Consider the following 9,889-nt stretch of genomic DNA (forward strand, 5'->3'; position numbering starts at 1 on the left):
AGAATTTTCAAAATGGTTGAGACATGCACTCTTAGTTAAAACCACATGTCTTCTGAAAAATATTCTGTTAAGCGCAAGGTAGAAGACACAAAACATTTCTGCTCTTCCTCCCTGCCCTTTTCAATGTTGTCACGCGTTTGTTTGAAAGTCCATCGGAAATTTCTTCAACATTGTAAGAGATGGGAAGGGGTAGGTGGGAGGGTTGAATTTTAACTGAAAACACGTTCTTTGCACTGAGTTTGTCAAGTCTTCTTGCAATTTCTTGTGCTCATTTCCTCAGTCAAAGGAGTCTTGTACAATGCTACACCTCATTTGAACTGGGGAGAATATACAGCAAACCAAAGTAGTCAAACTTAGATAAGAAAAATCCAAAAACCTGAGTAAACCTATCTGATGTTTACAAGGCGAACCTAGCGACGCTTAAGAATTCTGCCTAGCCCTTTGCAGCATTCTTGCAATAGATAATTTCAAAAAAAAAAAAATACAGAATATTCTTCCTTGATGTTCATTGATTTATATAGATACATCCATTTATTCATTTATATTAATTATTTATTTGTATAAATACTATTACCACTATCATTGAGTAAAAGTTTTCATCGTTCGTATGTAACCACCGTTCCTTGGGTGTACTTATGGGGGACGTATGAGAATTTGGTCTTGCATCAACAGTGTGTGAAATGACACATTTTAAGTGGAACAAGAAGCTGTTTCCAGCTTATAATCGGGCCATATTTGACTGTGTGGTGCGTAAAGCCTACAATCTTTTAACAGTGATAACCTCCAGCATCGCCAATTCCCCCGAATAGATAGCCTGCGAGCAAGCTCTCTTGGGGGTGGATCCTCTTTCCCCTTCCCGCCCCCCACCCCCAAGAGAGCTTGCTTGCAGGCTACCAAATAGATAGATAGATACAGAGATATAGTGAGGCAATAAGTAACCAACAGATAGAATTGCATTTCTTGCAGTCAGAATGAAATACAGGGGAAAACGACATTTGTCATACGAATGCTTTTTATAATCTCCGGGCTTTAATCCTTACGTTTCCACCTTTCGTTTAGAGACAGAAAGCATTTGCACGGTCCCTAATATGTCTGTGATGCCGGGTTAATGACGGATCGTAATTTTTGGTATAATCTAGACCCGGGGGGGGGGGGGGGAGGTACTCCCTTATGTGACCTTAACGGGGACGTGCGGCCCGATAGGGTATGGTTTTCAGGGTGTTTTGTCTTGAACGGGGTATATATTTCATCACTTTCTGTGTTAAACAGGGTTTCCCTACATAACCTAATGGCTTTAACAGACTGTGATTGCCACTGCATTAAGATGCAGTAAAAAACTAGTGTATTCTTATTTCATTCTAGTCTTAAACAGGGTGTGATTTTGGGTTAAATGTCTTGGAAAGGGCCTGAAAATTTTGAATTCTGTCTTAAACGGGATAGGGAAATCGGAGAATTGTGTGTTATGTTGGGGTTGTTCATGCCTCGCATGTTTTGTTCATGCCTCGCACGTCTGGCTCGCATATTGTAAACACTCCTCACGGCCCGAAAACAAAGAACGCGACAGAGAATTTAAAGAATTTGGTAACATGACACAAAATGTAACTCGTACCAGCCGAGTACAAAAAACGAGACCGAGAACAATAACTCGCGGCCCGAAGTCTTATCTCTCGGCCCATCGCGACCCCAAACGGAAAAAAGAATTTGATAACGCTGCCGAAACCTTCACTCGGTCCGCCTTACGGCCCGAGTAATAATGCGTCCGTATAGATGGCAAGTAAAGGATATATATACGAAATCGAATAAGGGCACTGGCTTGAAAGGATTGTATAATGACCAGTATATATTTGATTCCTTATACTTTTGTATATGAAGCCTGGTTCAAGTGTACCCTGACGTATACTGATCATTATACAGACCACGTTCGTATATTGTCTTATTTACGACTTTGTGTACTTACTGTGTACGCCCTGAGCAATTTTCTCGCATATACTATCATCACGCCCATTTTATTTAGATCACAACACCAGATTAAAACAGACGCTAGTTCCGGAGCTGCTTTACGAGGCATACTTGTAAAAAAGTGTGACAAAATTTCGTTTTAATTTTAGACACGGTTTCATTGTTAGCTTCAAAAATTACTTAAATAAGCAGTTATAATCTATTGCAGATTGGTTTGTAGTTTTCCTGCCAAAATTATTATCGCGTGATTTTATGAGCAATCAGTGATTCATGAAGAATGGGTGACTTTTGAAGACGCTTTATAGACGTAATCAGTTTCTCATCAGCTGTATCATTGTATAATGAAATTCCACGGTCTTGATTGGTATAGCGACCATGGTATATCAGCAACTATGCCACGCTCAATAAATATAATAGAAGCTAATGAATCGTCTTAAGGGTCTTTTTGCAAAATAAAATCGGGAAAATATAGCAATATTTGCACTCATGTTTTTGGATACTGGAGATGATCATAGACACGCCATAGTCTACTGTAAATCTGTCTTTTATCATCTGCGTAGCATCGCTAGAATCAGAAAATTTACCTCTTCACGGCATTGTGAAATTTCAATTCATGCATTTATAATCTCTAAGCTATACCATTGTAACTCACTTTTGATCATCCTTAAGCAGGATGAGATCCAAAATCCTCAGTATGTGCAAAATCCTCAGTGCAGTCACCTTCTTACTGGTAAAACGAAAACATGATCACATTAAGTCAGTATGGCTGGAACTGTGCACTGGCTACCTGTAGCTGATAGAATCAATCTCAAGAGTTTTGTTGTTACTTTTAAGACACTCGATGACATAGTATCTTTCTATTTAAAGTAGTTTGTAATTTCATATATTCGTACCATGACATTTGCGATCTGCAAATTAGGGACACTTTGTTCGTATGGATAGAGAGCATTTTCATATGTTGCGCCCAAGCTGTGGAATTGCACCAATGTCACCTCCCAAACAAACCAGGATTCAACTACTATATGGCTTACCATCCCATTCGTTGCTGACCTAACAACACAGCTTACTAAGAAACTTAAGCATAAACTGCGTAGAAGTCTCGTCGACCCGAATGTGGACATACGAATAAAACAGAAGAGCACAAAATTATGCTTCTTTACGAGTGCTAAAGACAAAACACCACCATTATGCAAATCAGATGTTGTTTACGAATTCACTTGTCCCGGCTGCAATTGCTCTTACATCGGCAAAACGAACAGAACTCTATTTACTCGCACACAAGAACACGCGCTCACAGATAAAGAAAGGGCTATATACAAACATCTTCGACGGTGTGATAATATCCAACACATTCAAGGCCTGTATAATTTACCAGACATTTTCTTCAATAAGACCGGTCCACCTTCTACGACCAACAAAGAATTTTTCACCGAAACCGTGCGTAGCAACACAAAGGTAATTGACAGCGACGACAATTGGAACCTCCTTCTATACAAAGAAGCCTATCACATAAAACGTTCATCGCCATCCTTGAACAATGGCTTGAAGGCCAGCAGAGAACTCTGCTTATTCTCATGACAGTTTTTTTTCTCTTTTTGCTTTGTACTTATTTCATTCTGACGTACCTATTGATGCTAATTTACATCCTTTTAGTATTTAAACTTTAGCTACTGCATTGTCACCTAGTCTGACGATGATATAGAATTATATCGAAATATTACTGACAAACCACCGTTTCCTTGCATTTATTGCCTAAATATTAGTCTAAGTGCACTTATTCGGTTTAACTTTCGTTCTATTGTATGAACGAAACGAACACTTGTTAATGAACGAAACAACGGTTGAAAACATGACAACCATTGGCACAGTTTACGAATCGACGATGCAAAACCAAAGAACTTATTTGGCCAACCAGGACAACACACATCGTTTGGAAGACGAATGTACTGATTTCAGCTTAAATAGTAGCAGGAATGGAGTTGGAGAAGTATCGAAACGATCAAGAAGTAAGTCAAGGTTTTGTTGTAAATATGGAGGCGCCCGACGTGACAGAGAACCATCGAGATTACAATGTAAGAAAATCATTAAATTGTTCAAAAAGACCAAGTCAAGTAGAAAATGTATTAAGCGTTATATTATGTACAATACACCATATTCGTCTGCAATGAAAAACTTTTATCCATTGATTTCCGAATTTACCTTACAACTAGATTGTGTAGAAGTAGACCTGTTGGCAGAAATACTTTTTCAGCTGGGTCGGTACAAAACGTGGAGCCCCAATTTGGACCCCCTTCTGGACCCCCATCTGGACCCCTTCTGGACCCCCATCTGGACCCCCATCTGGACCCCCTCTGAACCCACTATTCGTCAAATTATTTTCCCGCCGTTTGGATTGCGTCATCACCTTTTAACGTAAGTACCGCTGACTGGTTTTTCCTCTCCTGTCCCGTGGTGAAAAGAAAATGGAGGTGAGTGGTTTTGAGATTTCTTTCGTATTTGACGAGCAATCTGGTTTGCTCTAAGGCCATCGATACACAATCATGGCAAAATCTTAAGGAATAATCTAGGGCAAGAGAGGATGAAGGTAAGAGAGGTAATCCCCCATATAGGCCCTATTCCCATCGTAATCCCTCTAAAGTTATTTTTAGATTTTCCGCGAGATCCAGTGTCCCAAGAGGGTTAGGTGATAGCCAATCATATCTCATGAATTTTACCCACGTTGACAGCTGAGTCGATTCCCACGCAATGCTACGCGTCTTTCGCGAATTGATCTAAAAACAAAATGGCGGAACATGCATACAGGGAGCGGTGTGTTGGATATGTTTTGTGGACGAATGCGAGTTTGAAGTGGTTGTATTTGGACAACGCAAATTGGAAAAGAATCGCTCCGGCATGATTTGTTTTAGAGCCCAGCTGTGCGGAAATTATGCAAGAATATTACAATACAATTAGCTGGCGAAAATTGAAAGCCGTGATCGAACAGACAAATACAAACATCTCAACCTAGGCACGAATTTCGATATTTTACCGCAGTGAGTACAAAATCCCTACAGTAATTGAAATCTACGTTTTATTTACTTTCTAATCACGTATGCAGTTAAGAGATTGGTTGGAAGAAACGCGAGAACAAATCTTTTTTGATGCAAGAGTATTACATTTAGCTGTCGAAACATTGACATCCGCAATTGAACAGACGAGTCTAAACATCACAACCTCCGGTAGAAATTTTGATATTTTTATCTCAGTGAGTTCAAAATCCCTTTGGTCATTGAAATCTACATTCCACTAGCTTTTTAATTACGCTGTAGTTAAGCGATTGGCTGGAAGAAACGCAAGAAACAAATCTTTTTTCATGCAAGAGTGTTACATTTTAACAGCTGTCAAAACATTGAAAGCCGCGATTGAACAGACGAGTATAAACATCACAACCTCCGGCAAGAATTTTGAAATTTTTATCGCAGTGAGTCCAAAATTCCTTCAGTCATTGAAATTTACGTTCTATTTACTTTTAAATCAAGTATGTAGTTAAGAGATTCGTTGGAAGAAACGCGAGAAATAAACCTTTTTTCATGCAAGAGTGTTACATTTAGCTGTCAAAACCGCGATTGAACAGACGAGTATAAACATCACAACCTTGGCACGAATTTTGAAATTTTTATCCCACTGAGTTCACATCCCTTTGGTCATTGAAATATACATTCCATTAGCTTTCTAATCACACATGTATCCAAGAGATTCATTAAAAGAAAGGCGAGAAACAAATCTTAGCTTTTTTATGCAAGAGTGTTACATTATATTTGAATTGAAGCCGCGATTGAACAGACGAGTATAAAGATCACAACCGCGGCACGAAAATTTTGATATTTTTGTCACAGTGAGTTTAAAATCTCTTCGAACATTCAAATCTTCATTTTATTAGCTTTCAAATCACGTGTATTTCTTAGAGATTCGTTGGAAGTAACGCGAGAAACAATTTCTTTTATGGAAGTGTATGATTGTGATTAGCCGTTGTAAAATTAAAAACGGTGAAAGACACGTAACGCGCGAGGTAACATTATCCGCGAGAAAATCGATACCTTCTAAAAATAACTTCAGAGGGATTACGATGGGGATAGGGCCTATATGGGGGATTACCTCTCTTACCCTCATCCTCTCTTGTCTAGGGAGATTCTCATAGAAGCCATTTTCCACAGTATGCGTGCTTAATTCAACTATATTTGCATCACAATGCGCTTCGCAAGAATACGATTTTAATATATGCGTTCTTGTATTACAGAAACTAACAAGGAGCGGGCGATTGGAGCCAATATCTGTTGAAGACGATACGGACTGTGAATTTACGGCGTATATTTGCCCTCTTGGAAGCTATAAGTATATTGACGTGGTAAGCAACACGCTTATACCTCCTCATAGTGATCTACATGTTATTTTCAGTTGAGGTTGGTTAGATAAGGAACACGTGGTCACTGTTAGAATACTTGTCGCATTTGGAAGGTGGCTATAATTGAATATTTTGTGTTGATGCCACCAGATGGGCGATTGAAGGTCAAATTTATGTGCATGAAATTTTTTTAACCACTCGATAGCTCAAAGACAACGAACTTTAATCTAGATTTCGCGTCAAAACCCAAGGGGGGGGGGGGGGTACTTGCAGTATACCTGACGGGGGGGGGGGGGGGGGTCTGACCTATTTTTTTTAGGTTGAAAATTCACACCCTCGGTATTGTTTTTGAGTCAAGTGGTATGTCACATATTTTGTTTGGGTCTTAAAGTCTGTTTGAATAAATAAATCAGTATTGAGGTACTTAGTCTCGCATTATTTGGGTAGAAAATGTTGATGCCTGTATTTTTTTGGGTGTAAAATTCAGGCTCATGTATTTTGTTGGGTTGGCAATATGAAGCTCCGTCAGACCCCCCCCCCCCCCCCTTCTTCATGTATACCCCCTGGGGTAAAAACACTCCGTTACAACACTCCTTAGCATCCTAACTTCGCATCGCATCAAACACAGCAGGTGTCCTAGTAATCTTACTTTCCAAATATGGTTCAAGTAATACAGTGTTCACGTAAAAGGTCACGCAATTAAGTCATGCAATGTGTAAGTGAAGCGTCACGCTATGAATTCCTTATGTTTTCACCAATTAAAGCTGAACGTTCGATTTAAAGTCCCTTCGCTCAGCAATTTGCATTTCAGATACCAGCAAATTGAGAAGTAAATCATCATATTTAAGGCATTTTAGATAGAGGCAGTGCAAAACTACACACTTATTCCCTTAGTTTGGGGCAGTTGATGTTGCTTATATAAAAAAAAAAACTCTGGATAGGGGGCTATGCTCCCACTTCCAGTTTTCCTTTTTTAGTTCTGGTTATGGCTTAGTGGTTCTTGCCTATAGGTACTTTTTACTATTGGAAAATAAATTTTGTAAAATATTTTTCACCCACTTTTTACCCCTTGTCCGCAATTCCCATAGACTTCTCTCTCCTTTTCCACCGCCCTTCCTTACCCCAGTCTACTTAAAATGTAACTGGAATTTTCTTTTTTGTAGAAATCCGAGAAACAAGAAAAGGGACAAGACATTTCACGGTATAAAGTTTTGATGTTGCTTTTGTACTTTCCAAATGGTGAAAATGCTTTATGAGTAGTAATAATAATTCTTTTTTTTTAATTGTGAAATGTATATTTAATTTAGGAAACGCAAATTGAGGAAGAGATCTTTCTCAAAGGGTAGGGAGGAGAGTAATTTGAAGAATGAGGACATAGATGAGCTCATTTCTGTTTTGTCATCCTCATCTTTGGAGTCTACCCCAGTCAAAAAGCCATGTTTAGAGAAGTCATGCTCACAAGGAGACACAAATAAGTATGTTCTTTGTTTATGCACTGTAAAAAAATCTTAAGTAAGAACGACCCTGATGTAACGTGTTCACAGCAACCTTTAAGCACAACAGGTGTCTGTTTTTTGATGATTTGTACTAACCTTGCTTAAAAATATTTCTTTGCTTAGAGTTGCTAAGATGAGGAGTGTGAAAAAGAAAACAGTGAATCTCCTGACGTCAGGTAATGAAATACATGTACTGCAAGCCACATAATCACCCTAACTATAGTATAGCAACAGAGATTCCGATTTGTTTCTACATTAAGCTACTTTGTCATTTATACAGCTTTATATATTTTTTGATTTTTGATTTTTCTTTTAATTTTTAACTGTGCCAATTTACTAGAGTTGGTATGTTAACAACACCCTCCTGAAACCAAAGCGCAAAATATTATTTAAGGTGTATATGAGCCAAGGAGTATATTATACCAGTATACGAGCCAAGGAGGAAAACACTTCTTTCCCCCTCTACCATTTTCCTTTTAAGAGCCTGTCTTTATGCCTGAAAAATTTAGAGATTGTAAGCTGACAAAGTACAGAATAAGGTATGGCAAATATGATTCTGGATGAAATAGTAAAGTATTGAATGTTTTATATCTTCAATAGGGAAACAACTGCCCGACAATCTTGAAAAGGTGTGATTGATAATATTTCTGCATTAAAGATCCTGTTTGGTCCTAACTGCGAAACAACGGCAAAATCGACCCTCCCAGTGAGAATAGCAACAAATGAGACCATTGTTGTAGACATGCGGAAAATAAAAGATGATTGGCAGGATGATCACCGTTGGAATGCAACTAGTGGTGCAAAGGAGAAGAAATACAAAGTCTCTTTTGAAGAAGGCAATGTAATTGCTAATCCATCAGACAGTTCTAACAATGTTTACAAAGTCCAGCGCCATAGATTCGTTCACGACTCTGCTAGTGACTTTCACAGATTGGTAATTACAGTTAAAACACCAAAGGGTGAAACCTATCCATTTGCTCTCGTGCAATATCGTTTTGATGAAGAGCCTCATGTCGTTGTGAATAAGCCACACGGAAACTCAAAGAATGACGTTCCATTTGTGCCCACAAAGAAAAGTACTCTGGAATAGCTGACTGCTGCTGTAAAAGAACACAACAGTATAAAACGAGCGATGCACAAAATTGAAGAAGGCTCTGGTGGACTCATGGCATATTCTCAGTCATCTTTGCCACGAAACGAGCGCCAAGGAAAGTACATACGCACAAAAATGAATCCAAAGCCATCAGATCCGATAGGAGAAGTGATTGCCATGCAATACAACGAAGAAAAGAAGTTTGTCCAAAGAGTCATTGTGGAGAACAATTGTCCCACTGTTGTTCTATTTTCAGAAGAACAGATCGATGACATTGCCAAATTTTGCACAAATGATAACGGCGTCAACTCGCCTTTTTGTGTTGATATGACGTATGATATAGGAAACTTTTATGTTGTCGTTACAACATACCGGCACATGCAACTACGATCTCGGGAGACTGGAAAAGAACCTGTTCTCGTGGGCCCAGTCATGATTTGCTCAAAGAAAGATCGTGAGACTTACCAATGTCTTTTCCAGAAGATGACAAATGTCTGCCCAGACTTGAGGAATAAACTGAAAGCGTATGGATCAGATGGAGAAAGTGCCCTCATCAAAACATTGGATCTAGAATTTCCTTTTTCCTATAGCTTTCTGTGCCGAACACATTTTGTAAGGAACATCGAAAACAAAGTCAAATCTGAATTACATCTTTCTGATGCTCTTTTCAGAGTAGTCCTAAAAGATGTCTTCGGCGATAAACACCAGCAGGGACTTGTGGACTGTAACAGTCGCGCCGAATTTGAATTGAACCTCTCCAAACTCAAGGTTAAGTGGGATGGGTTGGAACTAGAAGAGCGGAAAAAGAAAAAAATGCCACAAGATGCTAAATTCTTCCTCTACTTTGAGAAAAATAAAGCTGAGTCAATATATCATCACTGCCGACCAAGTCTGCTTCAAGAAGTTGGCATAGAGGAAGACATGTTTGAAAACAACTGCCCCGAAGCCATGAATGCATCT

At 39.0% G+C, this 9,889-nt stretch overlaps 1 long non-coding RNA gene across 2 annotated transcripts; it reads left to right on the forward strand.

Annotated features, from left to right (window-relative positions):
- Positions 1-6,125: 6,125 nt before the first annotated feature.
- LOC146471259 (uncharacterized) lies at positions 6,126-8,579 on the forward strand. 2 transcript variants are annotated; one of them, XR_014866821.1, is made up of 4 exons: positions 6,126-6,343; positions 7,504-7,815; positions 7,960-8,012; positions 8,437-8,579. It is a non-coding gene; the product is annotated as an uncharacterized LOC146471259 (long non-coding RNA). The 2 variants fall into 2 exon arrangements; XR_014866820.1 differs by lacking the exon at positions 6,126-6,343 and having other exon boundaries at positions 6,699-7,815.
- Positions 8,580-9,889: the final 1,310 nt, after the last annotated feature.

Source organism: Pavona decussata, unplaced genomic scaffold (genome assembly GCF_977016875.1).
Source record: "Pavona decussata unplaced genomic scaffold, jaPavDecu1.1 SCAFFOLD_105, whole genome shotgun sequence".
NCBI lineage: Eukaryota > Metazoa > Cnidaria > Anthozoa > Scleractinia > Agariciidae > Pavona > Pavona decussata.